The sequence below is a fragment of the Falco naumanni genome, chromosome 6 (assembly GCF_017639655.2).
Source record: "Falco naumanni isolate bFalNau1 chromosome 6, bFalNau1.pat, whole genome shotgun sequence".
In the NCBI taxonomy this organism is placed as follows: domain Eukaryota; kingdom Metazoa; phylum Chordata; class Aves; order Falconiformes; family Falconidae; genus Falco; species Falco naumanni.
The window spans coordinates 49,179,782-49,201,074 of record NC_054059.1 but is presented as its reverse complement, the minus strand read 5'-3'; the positions used below and the strand labels follow the sequence as shown (position 1 = coordinate 49,201,074).

Here is a 21,293-nt window from a genome sequence, read left to right as displayed (position 1 = left end):
TCTGAAAAAATACTTATTTTTGCTGGTGAATTATTTCTAGCACTACTGGGACACTAAATATCAACAAACTGCAGTTACCTACTTTCACTCTCAAAGGGTAGCTGAAAATATTTTTGCTCTGGATTTTCCCTTTAACAAAGGGAGATGCTACTTGAACTCATCTTCTAATATTGTTTTGAGTCTATGCCCAGCGATGTAAAATGTTTCTTAAGTACAGATACCTAAAGAGACAAAAACATACTAGACCCGAGACACAGGAAAGCAAGATCCACAAGTATTTGATCTTGCTTTGAAAGCATAGCCCTTCTCAAATTCAAAACCAGCAACAAGTTCTGTTTTCACATTATAGAAATAAGTTCAGGTATTAATTTTTAAAAATGAGCTTATTAACAGTGGCTCTCATATTTTAGTGTCAATATTTAACTCATCTTTTTTTTCTCCTAACTGTTTCCATTAACTTACATAAAGTGTAAGTGTTAAGCCACAGTTGGACAACCAGAAAAATATTTGCTTGTTCTCATGCATCTTTCATTGGGGTGTCTCTTCTGTTGACAGAAAGAAGTCATGCACAGCCAAGTGTACCAATGCTGCAGCAAGCTCTTCAGCATTTTATGTTTATTCAAAACGCCACTCCTCAAGGCTCCAGAGCAGAGCATCTGAAGGTGAGGATAAAAGGAGACAGGGAGAGCAAGGAAAGCAGAGAAGGAAAATTCAGGTGAGTATCCATTATTTCTAAATTATCTTCAACAAAACAAAACAAATAAAGACTCAGAGACTGTGTTTTGAGGATTCTGACTGCCCAAACATCTTATGGAAAGAAATGTAAGCTACTGAGTCTTTGAAAAGTCAGGCTACCAAATTTCAGGATTTTTCAGCTTAACCAGATTTCCTTCCTGTCAAACTTGCATCAGGTCAAAGGAAAATGCAGTATTCCCTCCTTTTACACTCTAAGAAGGAAAAAAAAAAACCAAAAACCACCACCAGTACCCAAAGCTGCTTTTTTTTAAAGCAAGCTGCTTTTTAAAGCAAGCTGCTTTAAAAAAACGTGAGACCACAAATTTGCATTTTGTTCTGAAGGATCAAACCACAACTGGTTCTACACAAGCTGATGGCAGGTGATCCCACCAGCTATTAAATGGTGACTGTGGGAGTAACCTTCAAGGTTACCGCTGAACACTATCCTGCAGAACTGGCACATTCTGTAACACAGTCACTGTATTACAGGATAAATACTACAGGCCTAGAAGCTGGCAAGATGATATATTTTGTTATTTATTTAGTCCAAATTATGAAGTAACATAAATTATTAAATAATCCCATCCAAAAGGAAAGAAAATGATTTGACAAAATTAACTACTCAATTCCTAAAAGGCTAAAGTACATACAAGAAAAGATAACTGGTTTGGAAGTGAAAGGATTTTTTTTTCCATTAAAAAAGGGCCAGCTCCATAGGGAGAAAATGTAGTTTTGACTTGAGTAAGTACGGGTTTTCCTCTTCTTTCACTCATCTCTTCTAATTATTTTCACTTTATTCACCTTCAGTTGTGGTATAAGTCATGGAGGTTAACACTGTTCTTTTGTATTGCACAACAACAAAAAACTAATTTGGAGGACATGACTCTAAACAAATACCAATAAGCTAACTAGTGGTTGTAAAAACGTTCTTCGCCCCCAGAAAAATGAAAGAAGCATGGAGAAGAAAAAGAAAAAAAAAAAAAAGAAGATGCTTGATTTTTTTACTGTTTGTTCTTAAATGGTTTTCTCTCCACAATGTTTGTCCTTGGGTAATTCTAGAAGCTGTTCCCCTATGTGGGGACAGCTGCATGGCCTGTGCAAGGCAGTCAGCCACGCTACTCAAGAGATGTAAAAGATTGGTAACCGAAGAATAGCTACACAGAAACAGGTATGTAGCAAAGGTATAATACCAGGCACTGTGATACTAACTACCAGTCCATTAATACAGACACTGTAATGTGAGTTACATGCACCAATATATAACTAAGCAAATAAAACTGACAGAAAAATGTGCGTGTTGGCAGACTGACAAAAGTAAAGCTTGTATTAGTGGCTGTTCAGCAGACATTCATTGTGAATATTGAAAAAATTTATCTCAACGCAATACTCTGACAAACTTATAACCATCTACTCCATCAAACCACACACTCAGAGAAGTGAAAAAAAAAAATAATTGTAGCAGCCAGTTGGCATTTCTGATGTGCTGAATGACCCCCCTGGGTTCTTGTAAATAGGGGAGAAAGCAATATATGTATGTTGTGTATGTTTTTTAAACCGCAAGATCTTCTTTCATGTATGAAAAATAAGGGAATTATCTGTATTTTTAGAACTATTATATATATTCCACTTTCAATGCTTGATACTACACCATCAGATTAAATGGGAGTTAAATTAAAAACATACAGTTAGGAAGAGCAAGAAAGAAACAAGTTTTAACAAGCCTTCAGGAAACATATTTTCAAGAAAAACACCAAGGTTGGTACAGCTAAGCAAACTATTAGAAGCTATTAATTGTGAGTTGCCAAATTTATACACAGTCTCCAAATGATGGAGGCCTGAAGACATGAAATACAGTAAATTGTTAAAAACCTTGCCTATGGGGGAAGTGAGGTAAACACTTCTGCAGGGAAAAGAAGTCAGAAAAGATAAAAGCACTACAGAACAGACTCAGCCTCAAAACTAAGGATATTTGAGATAAACAGAACCTACCAAAACATGGAGGAAAGAGAACACCTAACTTAGGTGTGGTTTTTTGTCTGGTTTTGGTTTGGTTTTTTAAATACTTATTTTAGCAACTATATACTTTAGGTGACTAAATATTATATCCACTTGCAAAAGAACTGCTGCAAGTCCCTTTGATCAGTTACTGGTCAGAAACGCTCATGGGAAATCTCTGAGCCAAATAATGCTAGATCTGTTATGCTTACATAGCAGGAAGAAAACCAGAAAAATAATGGAATGTTAGAATTCACAACACAAAGCATTCGGCTGCAAAACAAATGGAAGATACTGCTGTTCCCACAGCTCTGATCGTTTCTTTCTCAACCTCTAGCATGGCACATCATGCCCCTCACTTAAGCCAGGATGCCAGGATGCATTCAAGGTGCTACACTCTGAACTACACCAGAGAAATGATCCAATCAAAAATTCCAGAAATTAAGATTCACAACAGCTTAACCAATACAAATCTGGTTTGTTATTCAGCGGCACTCTCAGCTTCCCTTGTGACAAGCCACAGCTCTCCAGCTTCTTCTAACAGAAGCACCAGCAGCCTTCCAAGTGTGCAGTTCAGAAGGCTGATATAACCAAAAACCTACCCTCCAAAAACTGCTCTTGGTTTTAAGGGAGCTTCCCTCAGTGAACTCACCCTGTATGTGCAGCAGCACTACTGCCAATGTAAGCAAGGCAGTGGCAGGTATGACACCACAGCAGCCTTGGTTTGAATCAGTTTGAACCGTGCTCAAAAGCTTTTCTCTTTTTTAAACTGAATCAATCCCGGACACAGCCCAGCACAGTCCCACATTCAGGTGCACTCGCAAAATGGAAAAGATGGAGCTGTTCAACACAAATGAGAAACAGAAGGGAGAAGTACTTGCAACTGGTGTTGCCACTTGAAGGCTTCTGATGACAAACTCTGGGCACACAAGTATTTCTGAAGTCATGTTTGCCCTCAGAAGGGAGGGAAGCAAAGTTTGTCTCTTGAGGATGAATTTAAGATGGCTACCACTACCACAACGTCCTGGAGCCAAAGCTACTCATCAGCAATGAAACCATGTCTCATTGCCAAACAAATTGAAATGGGCTGAAATACTTCAGACAGATGTTGAAAGACCTGTTTCAGAAAAGAAAACTGCACAAATAGCATGTATTAGTCGTTTAAACATGGAGATTTACACCACTGAAACATGCTTTCAAAATCTTTCCAGATTAGAAGAAATATGAAGGGTGACCAAGAAATTCCCTTCACTTACGAGTGTCAATCTTCTCTCTCAAGGAAGGGCCGCAACCCTCACAGCACAGCGAATGCTTACACAATGTACACTTGAGGGGACACTTACTTAAAAAGTGGTAATAACTGTGTCTCATTAATGACATTGAAGGATCTTCCAGGGAGGGAGCCCCAGCTCTCACCATCTCTTTTCCACTGAACTGACTGCACTGACCTTGCCTGTAATTACAGAGCAATTTCCTTCCCGTAGGAACGTTCTGCAGCCTGCAAACATCCCTTGAGCCTGCAGCAGTTACAGCTAGTTCCTAATTATCTCCAATATCTGCCCACAGGCTCTTTGAATACTTTCTTATGATCATTCATTAAAGTTTTTATATTCTCCCCCAAAATTCCAACACACCTTTGTATGTGACACATGCACCGAAACACTGGGAACAAAAAAATAAAATTTAAAAAAGGAGGGGGAGACAAAGGGAGAAAATAATAGAGGCTACCAGTTTTTAAAATTCAGAAGATCCTCATAAACAATTATTTCTGTTGGGCAGCAAGACATACTTCAGTCAGAAATCTGACAATCGCTGCGAAGCACTCCAAGCGCAGCGTGTTGCGGCGGGGAAGGATGCTGCGTCAGCCTACACGGAGGGAGCTCCTGGCGATGTCTGCAGGCAGCATCACAGGTGTGAAGTGGATTGTGGGTATGAGCTTCCCACCGTGCAGCCCTCTGCTCACCACAGGCTGCTCGGCTAGAGCTGTGAAGCAAGGCACTTCTCACACAGGAGACCTTCAATGAGTTGAATATACTTATTCATTTATTTATTTGAATGCAAAAAGACAAGAGTTGCAGTTTTCAAAAAGCTCGAGTTTCTCAGTCTTTGCCTTTGGGATCAAGAGCTCAAATCTAGCCCTGACTGTCCCTCAAATGTGCCATAACGGAAGGTTTCGGTCTGTGTTTGGAGGACTCATAGCCACCCCACAACCACTGCTTAGAGGTCTAGATGCGGAGGAGGGATACCCTTGCCCTCACCAAAAAAAGAGATGCAAAGCTAAGGAACAGAGCTTCATCACTTCCCCATACCTGTCCCCTTCTGCTTCAAGTTCCATGTTTTTTCCTCAAGGCTCTGGAAGGTTGTGCCAAGGTCTCTGGGTTAAGAGAGGCACATAATACCATGAATACAGACAGACTCAAAGAGTGGTTACTTAGAGAGGCAACCTTGACAAGCGAGAGTCACTGAAGAGGCCTTTGTAAAAGCCGGGAGCTTTAAATAAATGCTTACAGCAAAGCCAAGACTTCCGTACAGAAGCAAGTTGTTTCACTAGCAAGACTCAGAGGACATGAGATTAGCTGCTCACGCATGTGCCCAGTTAGGTAAACGATGTTTTTGAGCTGCTCTGTCTGCATTAATATGCCAAGTGTTGACTGGTCACCTGTACAGACAGAAGCAAGGAGGCCAGCAAGAAGCAGTGGTCCTCTACGCAGAGTCATGTTCTGGTGGACAAGCTGAAAGGCAGATCTGCACCTAGGTAAATCAGCAAAGCAATCCTGTGTCCAAGTAGTTTTACTTTGTAGAAGTCTTCACAATTATAATTCTCTCCATCCTGGCCAGATGCTCCTGCTAGACATATGAAAGATATAGGCAGATAAAATTCTGAAGTGAGGATAAGAAACAGCAGCATGCTGTAGTCGCAAACACCTCTATCATGCTTCTTGCACGACTGTGACACAACAACCTTTATATTAAGAGGCCCATAATAGGTAAAAATTGCTGATTACAGAGGTATTCACTGGAAGAAGAGCTACCAAGGACTGTCTTCTATTTTCTTAAATATGATACAAAAGTATTCCTTAAAATGATCACAGATTAAAATGAATGACCAGAAAAAGATTCTCAGAAACTCTAGAGAAGTATATTCAAGGGGCCACATGAATTATTTTAAGTAGGAATTCCGAACATTTCACTTTAATGCTATGAATGTAAAAAAGACACTGCTCAAATTTTGTTTATAAAATTCATTTCTGTAATTACCTAAAAAACAGTTGAAATGCCGATTCTTCCTATTCAGCTTTGTCAATCAACCAAGAGCAAGCCTTTCAAAAGTATAATTTTTAATATATAATTTATTTTATACTGTATTGGTATATCTATTTTTTAACATGGTAACATCCCAAGATAGCCAGACTTCATGTAATTCTTTTAACACTGTACAATTACCAGATAGTGCCTGCTTCTAACTATAATCTCTATGAACTTATGAAAATGCTCTTCCATTGAATATTCAGGTTTCACCAAGAAAGTAAACAAATGCAGATTTGTGGGGTTTTTAAAGTAATATTCTCACTACTTCCAAGCTAGTTCTGTAATTAATTCTATTTCATTTTTTTCCCCGGGAAGCTATATAAATGCAGTACCTGTCAAACTTCTTGGACCCAGTTATTTCTTTTCCTTAACAAAAAACTCTCAATGCCTCCTTAAATGCATTTTTACCTAACCTATGGTTACAAGATTTGTGTTTGGTAAAGCTCAGATTCAGCGTCTACAAAGCATTAAAATCAAAAAGGAAGATTAATTATTGCAGTTAAATCTATGCCTTTTAGATAAATATTCACACAGACTGTGTGATGCATTCACATACACACAAAGCAAAAGCTACCCACAACTAAACATGTGGAAAAAAAACTCACTGGCATTATTTGTTTGGATTTTCTTCTTTCCCATTGCCAAGCTTCACCTTACTACCTTTCCCAAGGAGCACAAGGATCTTCATCTGAAGATAGCAAACTTTTCAAGACAGCCAGAGAAAAGACTGACTCAACTGAACAATGTCAGCTTCACACATTTTCTACTTCATTTTGAAAAATTTGGATTTAGTAAAGTAATATCATTGAAGTAATATGATTTGCATTAGTAGATGATGTGCTACTTAGCAGGCTGCTTCTGCTAAATCTGACAAATATAGGCCATACTCCTGCTCATGCAAAGGTTGCCAGGTTGCCCTTCCCCCCCCCTTTTTTTTTAACATGACTGTAAATTCCTTAGGATTCCGTCATGTTTGCAGATTCTAGCCAAACGTAATAATAATAGTAAGATAAAACCAATCTGAGGTCATTTCATACGTAATTTAATTTTGACCTAAAATTTTAAAGCTATCTTACATACAGTTGCTTCTTTCCTTCTATGCCTAGAATTACTATATATTTAGACAAACTTGGTTTAGTACAATAATTTTTTTATGAAGTACTTCACAAAGTACCTCTACAGCTGTCTAAAACCCTCGTATTTACTATACTAAGTGCTACTTCTGTATGTCTATGTGAAGGGGTAAAACAGCAGAACAATCAAGAGGGAAAAAAAACAACCAACACAATCCACTCTGTTCCCTCTATAAAACTCAACATCTGTACTACAGGTTCCTCTTCTGTATTGAAAAAGTCTGCTTGCAAACTGCTCAAGGAAAATTCTGCTGCTTTTTGCGGTAAGCAGCTTGGCAAGGTAACGTCATAATCTTTCAGTGTCAGTGGTCCCCTTGAGCTTACAAAGTCTATTAAAATAAATTACATGAAAACTTTTTAATCTTTTTAGGATTTCAATTCTATAGCTTAAGAGGATCAGTACATTCCAGTTTCTTCATAGATTTAAGGAACAGAAGACAGTATACTATTTCAACACCTAATGATGTCATGACACCTCAATACTTTCTCATTAACTGTGTGTTTATACACAAACCACAGAATAACAGGAGGTTACCAGAAGAAAACTGTATGCTTTCTTGTTATCTATACTAGCTAGATTGCGATGAAATCAACACTTCAGCATCTGCTTGAAAGAGCCATTACATTTGATCTGTAGTAGACAGATGCACAAAACATGACTTAGACAAAAAGGTAAAACATACAGTATTTCATAAAGCTGATACAAAGCTTCCGAAATTAACTCAAGAATGATATTTTAAGAAAATTCTACCCCACTAACTAAAATGATGTATTAGTTTTCACTTACTGTGCTATTGAATGACAGCATGAAACAAAGACAGCTGATGAACAAACAGAAATTACACTGTCAGAATACAAAAATTCTATTACTAAGTATTGAAAGAATGAAAAACCTAAGTTAAATATGGGAAAATGTAGTTAGTGGTTCTAAGACCTCAAATAATACCTGATACAGATGCTGACTTCACTGGATTGTAAACCTACCAAATCTGCATTGGACTGTTTGATTAAAATGATGTAAGATATGAAACAAAAAAAAAAAGAAAAATGTTATACTTTGCATATAACACAAAGATTGTATGTTCGCCTGAAATCAGCCTATTTTTTTCTAATATTTCTAACTACAAATAAATATCCTGTCTTGTTTATAACTGTAGACCATCACAGCAAGAGCCATATTACTGCCAATGCTATTTCTCCTTGTGTCCATATTGTAACGTATTTCTCTTGTGTAAGGGCTGCGTAACGCTTGTACCACTGGTCAAAGTAGGATACGGAAAGGCTGTTGGGATTATCTGGAAGAAGGATAAGTAATCAATCCATAATGTTCCCAAGATGAGCATTTCAGTGCATTAATAAAACTGCAAAGCCATCAGAGAGCACATGGAAATTGCAGACACTGTTCCAAACATGAAATATATCTTTAAAATAACTATAACATGGACAGTGAATGGATAAATGTTCCACAATAATCTTGAAAAAGCCAAACCCCCAAAGATTATTATCATATAGGAATAATTTTACAAATTAATGCACCTGACAGATTTGCAGTGTGTCAGTTATATCTTCCAAATATTCCTCACAGTGTCACTCCTACAACAGTCCATCCAAAATCTATCACTAAGAATGGGAGTAAACAACATTTTGCTGATGGATAGCCACAAAAAACATAAAACAAATTCCATCCTTTCCTGTCCATCCTTGCTGGACACCAAGTCCTTAAGCAAGTACACCCCAAAGGGTTAAGGGGCCCGCTAATAAAACCAACTTTTCTTGGCTCACTCTCAAGAACGATCGAAGTATAGAATTAGGCCCAGGAGCTCTCTAAAACTTCTTTCCCATTTCCATCCATGTAGAGACAGAGATTCTACCCTCGGTATTCCAATACCGCCATGAACTGTCTGTGATGCCCATCTGGTCCATTTAATTATCTTGCATAAATTAATTTTTTTTCTGCTGTTATTTCTGCTAGATATCAAGGAAGTAGGACACAGGATTAACAAGATTCATGGATTCCCCCACCCCAAGGGCAAAATATCAATAAAATACAGATTTCTTTTTAGCTGCTTAACTACAATTAGCATCTGAAGCAAAGTACTTTCTGAATCCTTGTAACCAATGTAAGCAAATAAGGCTGGAGAGCGAAAACTATCACCTTATATCTTATGTTGATTAAAAAGCTTGAGAAGCTAAAGCTCACATCCCAAAACTATGTTAAATTGGTATTTCAGTTGACTGAAACCAATAATGGGGCTTTTTATAAATGTAATTCACAAGCTTTAGTTTGTACTTGCATGTTTACAAATTTTAATTTCAGATGAAGAAATCCATCTCACAGAGAGCAATATGAACAGTAAAATAAAGCAAGACACTGCTAGCACAGCAATGCAGAGCTGCACGGATCCGATTACAGAGAGCATCTTCTGCTGGGCAGTCAAGTCTCCCACTGGGATGGGGAGTACATACACTGGGAAGTTCTACAACAAAACTGTGTTTGTTTCTTATGTGGAGCCTTACAGATACTGCAGGATTATTCCCTCTCAATGCTTCAAACATTTTAATTATCAAAAATTTCAAGCAGAGCATAGCAAGGCACTTAGCAGTTCCATAACATTCCCCCATGCAACATATTCTGTGATTCTTGAATCTGTTGCTCTCCTTACAAGAGCCAAAAGCCGAAGTACAAAGTAACTGCTACGGATTGAAAGTGAATGCCCTTTATCGCTGCTTCTCAGAACTGCACCCAGATCGGCCAGAGATCTAACAGACTACAAGCAAACCCAAGTCTATCTTCTGGAAGGCCACATGTAGTTGCAAAGAAAATCAGGATACACATAGTTCATCCACTCTGTTCAACATCTGTTATTGTTTTATTCGCTCTGACGTAGAGCTAGAAGTAATTGACAGCTTATACATTTTCAAAAGAAGCTTCTATAATTACATTGGTATGCCCTACGGAAACCCTACTGGTTTCTCATAGCAACCTTCAATGACTCAAACAGCTAGCCTTGCTCTTCCCACAAAATCATTAATAATAAGAGAGCTTCGTCATTCTTCAACAGAAGAGCTGATAATGTGACTGGCAGAATTACCATCATCAATGGTAATCCAACAGCTTTATGACATCACATCTCCTGAGAAATGAAGTTTTATGGCAAAAGTACCAGTACCTTGAGTATACAGTAAGGCAGGATTGCTTCTATAAGATCTTTCTCACCACTTACACACCTTGAAAGCACACATCTCAAAAGTCTTTTCAGCAACGCTGTAATGTAAGTAAGTATGATTCCTGTTGCAACAGATCAGGAAACTAAAGGTACAGGCCTGCAAGACAAGCAAACTGTTCAAAGCAGCCTATGCCACAGAAAGATTTCTTAACCTCTGCTACCTCTACGACCCACTCCAGTTTGTCTTCCTAGACCTGTTGTGCCCTCATCCCTCTGTTCACTGCTGGGTGCCTGTCTGACATCTCCTTGAGCAGACCCAGTTTCTTAAAAAATCAGAAAATAAATACTAAAAAAGTGAGGAGTATTCTGTGGCCTTATGGAGCTGGACCAATTCACTGAGGGGTCAGATGATGAGTGTCAAGAGGTGACACAAAGGAGCAGGCAGGACCCACAAGACCTAAGTGCTGGTAAACATTTCACGAACAGCAAGATGTTAGACCAGCTCAGCTGCACCATGGAACCTCCCCATGGGATGGAGCTGGAGCATCCTCCTTAATACTTAAGAGAAAGACAGCATCGAAACAAGAAGCAAGAATTTGCCATTACTGGTGTCCAGTCTGTGCAATGATCCTATCGCCACTGAGTGTGGCTCATCTGATGTCTTCCTGTTTATTTCCACTTTGCTTCAAAAAACTTACATTTTGGATCCACAGGAAAAGCCATAACCAACATTCTGCTTTTTGCTCTTTTTGTTATTTGGGGTTTTTCTGTTATTTGAAAATATCTGTCAACATTAGGTGAAACACATTTTGTGTCAAACCACTTTTCCTGCAGTTCACTGCAGATGGATAGTCAGGCCAGGTTGATTCAAAATGATTTACAGTAACCAAGAATAGTTACCATTTCAATCATCAACCAAAGAAACTTGATTTAAATACACAATTTTAATTCAATTTTGCATTTCTACTTCTTTTCTGAAAGACAGCCTGTTACTAGATAGTAACCTTAAACTGATGTTAATCTGCAATTAAACATAGCTTATACCTCCTATTTGATATTTCATTTTTCTAACTTTAATGCTATAATACATTCACATTTAAGCAATTACATTCTTTAACCAGATATATATTCAGATTGATGATTTTCATATTTGATGTTAAAGAACAATAAATGGTCCTTCTCTTTTTCTGGACCAGATGTTCTGCAAATTGTCACGTATGCACCACTGACACACAGTATATACATATGCAACACTGCGAGTACCTACTCTGAAGTGTTCCAAGACCCAGCCTAGAAGAAGTTACCACTGCCAACCGTCAAATCTAATGTCACCAATGTTGCTGCGGATAGCAAAAATAAGTTGCAATATTTTAAAGGATTACATTTTAGGATTATCTTCCAAACCCACAAGTATCAAGTTAGCTTCAAAGGAAACTAGAATTCCATTTACACAAATCCATGTTTTATAAGATTTAGAGAATGTTACTAATAAGATACAACTATACTAGATGTTCTGGATTCATATGCCTCTATCAGTGATGTTTTTAATTTTTTTTTTTTAAATAAAAGGAAGCATTATCTTTAGCTAGTGAACTGAGATGACTTTCTGAAATTATATCACTACATCACTAGAAATAGCCGATCTCAACATCACATTTCATTTTTATTACAGTTTTTAAGTGGAAAACAATCCTTTTCAATTTCTCCTTGAAAAAAAATTATTTGACATAAACTATAGTGAAATAAGCACACACCTTTCCATCTATGCCTACTGAAGAAAATCTATTGCAAGCTGATCTGCCCCTTCAGCAAACTGAATCCAATTATTTACCCAGCAATTTTCCTCATCTCAGTGATATGATGTACTTTTAAAACTTCAGCAAAAAATATTTAAGCAATATATACTCAGACATTAGCAAAGCTAGGTTATTTAAATTTGACAATTTATGCTAAAGGCTACATTTGCTACAACAGACAGACAAAAAGTTCCACTTAAACTCAGTATCTTTTCATATCCATTTTTAGCTGCCCTGTAAATGCTCTTTAACATATTGTAGTAAAAGAAGATTTTTCACTATGGTATTGTCAGAAAGGCTCCTCCTCCATTACGGACCTATATCTGCACTTCCACCACCACACAAGAAGGTCCTGAATCTCAGTTTAAAAGATGACAATGAAGATAAGACCAAGCTAAAAAGCCAAATTCTAATAAACTGCATGAGGCACAGGCACACGTTCTCTTCTAATCCTTCAGCAGTGGACTGGTGATAGCCTCTACCAAGTACAGCAGGAGAAAACTGTCACATATCAAACTGCCACAGCCAGACTTCACACATTTTGTCTACTACAGCCCTTTAGACTTACTAGTTTTATTTCTTTAAAACGTCAGGAAAAGATAGCCTTCATACATCAAATCTCAACATACACAACATTTCAGGTGTTTGAATATGGCACGAACACTGTGTATGTCAGGTTCATAACAGAGGAGCTATGCAGAAATCAGTATTTCTTCTTCTCCCCCATTCAAAGCCAGCTATGTAAGCACACATGTGAAGAAAAACTGTCATGGTTATTTGCAAAACCCTGCAGTGTCATACGGCAGCAGCAGGTCAACCTTTAGAAGCTGGCTTGAACCTGACCAGTGACTGATATGCTCCCTTCCAGCTGAGCCATCAGGTCACAACAAACATTAATCCCCCTCGTGCAGCTAATGACAGAGCTGGAGGGAATCCCTCTTAAGAGGAAAGCAGAGACACAAGGAGAAAGTTTCCTTTTGGGAAAACGGGGTGAATTAAGGTCATACTGAGAACAGGCAGGTAGTTCACAGGATAAAGAGCACTAGATTAACATGTGGAATTCACGCAGCTTCATTTTGAAGCCATGATGCTAAAGCTCTTGGGCAAAAGGCCCAAATCAGACTTCAGGCATGGTATCAATTTCCTGGATCGAGTAAACGGGCCAACAGCCTGCACATGCACACTGTAGAGTGTCATCTGCCAACCAGCACAAGGGATGTTTAATTAGCTTAGCAGGGATATAGGGTTTGGGGGAGAGGGGTGGGAGAATCTGTCCTTCAGTCTAGCAACAGCATTTGCAAGACACTTTTACACTAAAAAAAAAAAAATTTGAAAGCAAACCCAAAAGTTATTGAAGCATTTTTTTATTAGCACACCAATGAAATCTTGAATTATTTAACATCAGAAATTATGTGTTCGCAAAATCCACCACGCAAGACAATCCTGTCTCAATAAATTAGATATAAAGTTCACACAGGGAGATAGAAGCGTGTTATTAGAAAAACAATGTACAATTAAGCAAAACAGAGTTAAAATGCTGATGAAAAAATTAGGATGGCAGCGATTCCTTTCATATTATGCCCATAAAGACCCAACCGATAGAAGTATACAGTAGGTGTTTGCCTTAAAAAAACCCCACAGACTGCAAACTTCTGAGAGGAAAGAGAACGTGCTAGATTCTTTCCAGCCACATTTTTGGTTATTACTGTAATCATATACCATGACTGGGGCTGGGGGAACAGGACAGGACACAAAAAAAATACCTCTTTGACAACCAACATGCCTGTCTCAACCCAAAACCTGTGCATAATACCAACACCTTTGTTTCATTTTTGTTTCTGCACGACACAAATATCCACCAAAAACAAGCAGTGGAAAGCAGGAAGCAACCTTTCCAGCTGAGCAAGGCCTAGGTTCAGCAAAATACATCTTCATATGCTCAAGCTATGAACACACAATGATACCCTGCTGATTGTAGGTATAACCACAAAGAGCCAGGGCATCTGACTGAAGGATGCTACGACTGTACTATATACAATCAATTTCTACAATAATAAGGGTCTAACAAGGTACTGACAATAAACATATTTTTCTAGCTGAGAAAGCAAGCTGCTGTGTGGCAGCATTTTCAGGCTTTCTACTGACATCTTGCTAAGAAAGCAGTCATTGTCCCAAGGCAGATTTAGACTTATCACCAGCATGAGAGAATGTCTTGTTTATAATTAGACTCATCAGTAAGGATTTCAGAATTTAGACTACAAAAAAAGAAAAGAAAAAAAAAAGAGAAAAGAAAAAAAGAATCAAATACAGACTAAACAAACCTACTCTAGGAAAACCTAAGCTTTTGCCCACTTTGTTTGTAAATACCAGAAAAATTCTGCAGAAGATACTCCATGTGAATGGGTTCTAGGGCAAATAACTCACAATTTGAAGCATCATGTTTCTTAAGCCTTTGATCCTTCAAACAGCACAAAGTACAGGACATCTCTATATTAAGTCTGACAACCTCAATACAAGGAGATTATGGCTTTCAGGGCAGTGGCTATATACTGTTTTTTGTCTGAATAGTGTTTTGACCAGAGTTCTGGGCCTGAAATTTTCCAAAACCGTGAACAAAGGTCTTTGGCTGTCAGTTCACAGCAAGCGTGCTGCAAAGTGCACTACATATCCTAATGCTGCCAAACAATCTGTGTACTTCTGTGAGTTTTATTTGGTATGGAAACCAGCATCTCCCACAACTTTTCCCTCCCTATTATCACTTATTCGTAATTTAAAGCAGATGGCTTTGAAACATCCTGCAAGAAAAGCCTGAGGGAGAAGATCTGAGTACTATGGTACAGGCCACTTAACAAACACCAGAGTCTGGAGAGCAAAAACCTTAACGGTCTCACTTTAAGGAACTATGCACAGTATCAATCACATAGCCAAAGGAGCTTGTCCTGAAAGAAAAACTCAGAAAGGTAGAGGGACAAGGCAAGAAACGTGACAGCATTACCGTCTTTTGATGAACTTAAATCCCTGAGACACCCCTGAATTTACTCAGCTACTCAGAGGTGGCAAGTATACCTCTGAAGACAGAGAATAAGTCTCTCAAAAAATAGGAAGAAAAAAGGTAGGTCAACAAGACACATCACAAAGAGTGGTAAGCAGCTCAAGGTGAGACACTCAGGAAGCCTCACACCACAATCTGAGAAACTATCGAAGAAAATTATGGAAGAATGAAATTTTGTTCGTTGCATTTTTATGATATGTTTCATTTGTTCAGTTACATTTCCAAATAAACATCTGCACCAGAACACTGATAAGCCTCAAAATGAGAAGGAAGGACCTTCTCCACTTTTCTTACTCTTCTCTGTGACCTAAGGTATTTTATATTCGCCTCTTTGCCCTGAAGTACAATTCTACTTTTCACAAGGTCTCTACCTATACCTAGATGCAAGAAAAGAACAGGCCCATTGACAGTTGACTACATGAAAGAACCAGCTTCATACCTGTATCACAAATTAAAGTCTTACTTTCTCTGAAAAGAACACTGTTTTAGTTTAACCTAAGCACCCAACTAAGAAAGTGCTGTGCATTAGTTTAGGCTACATAACCGTAATGCTTAATTCTCGCTTAATAAATCTATGAAATGCATAAATTATATTTTGCATATTGCATACTACACTGTTCAAACATAAATCTGGGGCATAATAGCTGAGTTAGGTATTAAAGAAAATGATTATAGGAATTAGCAGTCTGTTCTCCAGAAACAATCCCAAACAGGTAGGATGAGACTTTTCAACAAAGAGCATCCCTGCTTTATTCATACTACTTCAGTAAACACAGACATTGCTAAGGGACTATGAAAATGAGAACTCCCACAACCTCACTCAAAAATATGTGACCAAAAAGCATCTCTATGGATAAACTCTACAGATGTATTTTCTATTACACAGGAGAGAAAGAAAAAAAAAATTGAACTAAGCTGCTGCATCAGCCTTTCTGTCACAAACACATCCTTACCAATGGATGAACAATATGGACTTGTCATTGCTAACTCCCAAAACTCCCAACACACTGTATTCTGATTTAGCAACACTGTGGGTACCTTTCTGTGATTATTTGCTACAAACAGGTGGAGGAATCTTGCAGCTACAAGACTGCTTTAGTGGGTATGTCTGAATACGTGCCCTACACAGGTACCTCATCCAGGCATGCACTTTTGCCAATCTTATTATTTTAAAGTATCATTACTTTGCTGTGTCTGATGGTTTACAGATGTCAAGTGATAGGCCAAGAGTTCACAGTCTCAAGAATCAACAAGAAAACAAAGAAATAAGGAGTCACATAACAGTATTTGCAGCTTAGCCTGTCCTATTTCAGTCCTATCTTCTTCTGCAACTTTCTTAGTTTAACCTTTACCTATCCTAACCGACTTCAGCTGAGTGAACATTTGACTCATTTCCAACTGCTTAATGATTTCTTCTAACATGACCCTGAACTTTGAACCTTTTATCCTGCATCCTAGAAGTGCTCTTCTAGCTTCTGTGATCCTGGAAGTAGGAAAACAGCATTATTCCCATTTTACTGCTGAGTAAAAGACCATTAAGCATCTCAAGGCAATACAGAAGCTCATGGTAGAACTGGGAGAAGTACAGGAATTCTAAATCCTCATCTGCTGCTGCAATCAACTAATGCACAGCAAAAATATAAACCAAATGTAACTTAACTTAGACTGGCACAGGTTCATTTAAAAAACAAAACTAGCATTTTATCAGAACACTCATCTATATGGGAATGCAGCTGGGTTTCAGTATGTTGTATTTATATAGCAGCAACCTCCTACAGCCTATTTCACCTTTCCAACCCCAAGGCCCCACTCGAGTAAACACCAAACAAGCACAGGCAGAACTTTGAACACACTAGGAATTACTGAAATACCTGAGGTTATCTGACGGATAAGCTGAGCTTCCCTTACACAGATGATTCTGAAATCTGATCCAGAGGATACATACACTTATCTATTAGGAAGAACTGGAAAAGATGCCAAAATTCATTAGATTTCTCTAATGAAGGTAAAACTCCAAAACATCAAATTTAAGTGAAAACAGAACAGAACCCTTTTCTAAAAATAGATCTTGCTGTGCAGCCAAGTATGTCTGCGTGCAATTGTTATTTACTTTTAGGCTGGGGCAATTTTCCAGATAGATTTTTAGATCAGTTAACATAATGAGGTGCTTTAAAACAATACAAAATCCCCAAGATTTCTTTCCTGACTACATGTGCTATTAAGATGTAGAGGGAACAAGGAAGCAATAACAAAACACAGTCTCACCCAGCGTACCACAAAACTGCACAACTGTAAATCTCAATGAAAGCAAAGACAGTAACAATAGCAGCATCCTGGAAATAGGGTCACAACCCTTAACCAGAAAGACTGGAACAAACTGTCCTAACCATTGTTAAAAAAAAAAAAAAAAACAAACAAAAAAACAACCAACAACAACAACGAAAAAAACCCCCACAAATTAAAACAAAAGCAAACAAAACACCCAACAACAAAAAAAGTGCAAAAAATACACCACATCCCCTAAAAACACCAGTCTAATCAAGGACACAAACTGAAAGAAGCCATGTACTCTTTAGTATGTTCTCCAGTACTTTCACCATTCAACCTGCATCACCTCAGGCCTATTGTTATCAGCCCACACATGAGGAGGTGCACTCAAAAATGTCATTTAAGGCAATCAAAATACAAACACAACTGAGCATCATAAGCATTTAAAGGTCTTTCATTCAGTGCTTCCACACTACTCCTACCTGTGAAGAAGGCAAAACGCCAAACCTCTCAAGATACTCCAAGGGAGAAAAGTCATTCCAAGTGCTTGAGCAATGGTTAGGCTCAGAAAGCAGTGCATTTTTAGTCTACCCAATAAATCAAAGTAGAAGTAAAGGTAAGTGAAAACAAACCCACAGTTGCACATCAGAATGTTACACTCGCCATCAGCCATAATATTTAACAAAACTGTGACAACATAGCTGGAGGCGAATCAATATGATCCAAATCCTCACAACACATCTATTCCATTATATCTTCTTTAACCAAAAATGGACAGCCAGTAGATGTACTCACGGAGACACTATAAAAATAGTATCATTTCCCATACAAAGGTCACTTGATTGTTTTAGGAGAGTTTTCATTCGCTGCCCAACATAAAGCAAATGGTGGTCATTACTTGGTTTTCACATTCATCCTTGGATGACAAGGAAGGACACGGATTCAAAGCCAAACGAAGGAACTTTCCCAGAATTTCTAGAGTTTCAATGAGCAATGCTATTCTAAAAGCATCAAGGGCTCATTCTGGCACCACAGCACTAGACAATTAAATCACAAATATTTTCTCTCCAAACCAACTAGAAGCTTTCTCACACCAGAAGTATTTAAACACAACTCCAAAGGGGGAAGGGGAAGACTGAATTAAGTAACTATCCAACTTTTTGAATATAAACTCCCTATGACAGTGACAAAAGACTTTACTGTTGCATCTCGTGAAAACAGGACACTATCTTCTATGAAATCTTTCAGCATTACTAGTCACTTTTAGCCCAGAACAACCACTAATCAGGTCATCTGCTCTCTGTATTAATAACAATTGCAAAGCTACCAACACAGTACTGAAAATGAAACTGTATTGTAAAAATTTTCCATATAATCTTATTCCTCATCTCCCAAGCCACATCATCATTCTCTAATCAGTGGTCTCTCATTTAAATCTTTGGAAGAAAAAGCAATTTCCAATTCCTTTATTAATAAAAAAAAAGTACTTAAGCTTCTGGTAATACAAGGGAGGGATTAATACCGTACAGACCTACTCCTAGCACTAGGACTGAGCTCAAATTACACTTTTTTATACAGTATATTTTCCTCAACCTTATTACAGGTCCAGTGAACAGACTTTCCAATTCAAAAATTCTCTTAACAATACTGGGAAATAACGTATATTGGATTTCATACATGTTTGGGTTATTCTACTGGTATAAAGGAAAAACAAATGACTCCTCAGCAGGCTGTCAAAATCTGGAAGGAATCCACCTCTGGAAGACCTGTAACTCAGAGGAAGAGGACTTTATCACTTAATCCTATGATATACATTTGCTTTTAATATAACCCTGTTGGTGCACTGAAGTTTTTGTTGTTGAGAGACTAACTCTTGCTCATATTGGTCTATTATAATTCATAATAGGGTTTACTAGAGGTATCTCCAAAAGAACCACATTCCTTCTCCCATCTCTCTAACCTACCCTCCCCCCCGCCCCTTCATATCTTCATCTCCGCTTCAGAAAAACTGCAAATGGTTTGGTTCCAAATCACATACCTGTAACATGAGCTGGTTTAATTTTATCTCTTGGTCATTCATGCAAGATAGCAGATTTTCACTGCATAGCTTCCCATGTCATTTTAAGATTCAAATACATTTATTTAAATCTCTCTCCTAGAATTCAACCACTTTCATTGCTTCACTTAAATAAATTCATAAAGAATTACCAGACAATAGGAGCTGCTGCCCCATTTTCTGTTCTGACAAATTAAAAATACATATATATACACATATATACATATATATATATATATATGTACACTGCCATAAACGATCCTTTGCCTTAGGCATCACACATCTTTAAAGATCTGCCTACAAACCCTACCACTCAAGATGAGGAATCCATGCCAGGGATAAGTCCATACCAAACTGGAAACGTCCTCAGCAGTCTCCAGAGTAACCCAAGTCTGGAAAGGCAAATCAAGCCCATTTGATTTATATCACTGTTTCTTTACGGATGAAGTGAAAGTTCCGGTATTGACTGTAGGAAAGAGTTCCTTTACACACTGTTCTGCTTCCACATTATTCAGGAATGCCTTACATCATCTTTTGGATAAACATATGATAAAGATGAGCGTAATACCTGTCCTCTGCTATTCAACTACAGAAACTTCACAACAAAATCTCAATATAAACTTTCTTCATTCTTATGAACAATTACGAACTTGGCAATTACTTTTCAAAAGCAAGCTTTTTATGCTCATGTTTCTACAGACACAATTCATATACAGGGATGAACACCAGTCTTCACAAAAAGATACACTGCCAGGAGCAAAACTGGCTATAAGCAGTTCTCGGGTTCTGTTTTAAGAGAAATGCAAAGCGTAAACAAACTGGACATTACTGAAATGGAGAAGATTTTATGTAGAGTTTTTTTATATTTCTCAGTAAGAAAGGCCTGGTATTCCATATGAACACCTCAAGCACTCAACTTCAATTATAAAAGTTTCGTATCAAATTTCACAAATTAAAAATAACAGGATCTTTTACCATGCAAAACAAAAGGAGTGGAGGATCGTAACTGTTAAGCTGGCAACAGCCTAACTAAAAATTGGCAATTATACTTCCATTATTCTTATGTCACAGGATGCCGCAGACGCTAAAGCTATCAAGTGTTCAAAAAGAGATTGCATAAATTCACCACAACTGTTAAAAACCATATTATTAAATACCAAATCACCTGCCCAGAGACTCCTAAACTGCATCCCGTTAGAAGCCAGCGATACTTCTCTTCAGAAGTTCAGCTATTTGCACACCCTATGATATTCTCCCTTAGGCATCTGCTATCATTCACCGTTAAAAACAAGATACTGATGTAGAAACACGTTTGGTCTGAGCTGATAGATCATTCTTAGGTCTGCGGTTTTGTGCCTGGGAAAAGGCAGGTAAAATATCCAAAGCTAGTTCAACACCTACACTGTTCAATTCCCTCCTTTCCAAACACTATGTAGGGCACTTGCATGGCAGCCAAGATATTTATATAGTAACAGTTCTTAACATACTTGCATCACTCACGAGATCTGGGGAAGACACCACAAATATATAACCCTCGCTCCTTCTCCCTTAGCTGAAATCGCTCCCCCTTTCAAGTTTTATTTAACACTTAAAATAGCTTTATGAGTAACATTTCTGATATTCTTATAGAACATTAACTATTATCTACAGGCTGTATTATCTCCAAGACAGGATTTGTGTTAGTCAATCTCCCTTTTGTATATTTTATTCAGATTTTAGACAGGTAGATCTTTGGGGTTTTGTTTCATTTTTCAGTTATTTACAACTGAAAGGATTTCCTGG

The 21,293-nt window shown here is 37.9% G+C and overlaps 1 protein-coding gene across 8 annotated transcripts in view; it reads right to left on the bottom strand.

Moving 5' to 3' along the window:
• Nucleotides 1-21,293, bottom strand: part of TULP4 (TUB like protein 4) — a 185,263-nt gene that overhangs the window by 142,577 nt on the left and 21,393 nt on the right. The window contains exon 2 of one of the 8 annotated variants that reach the window (XM_040597237.1): nt 5,390-5,577. The exons of 4 other annotated variants lie outside the window; for them this stretch is intronic. The gene's annotated coding sequence lies outside the window, so the exon portion shown is untranslated. 3 more of the 8 variants (XM_040597232.1, XM_040597231.1, XM_040597235.1) reach the window with 3 other exon arrangements.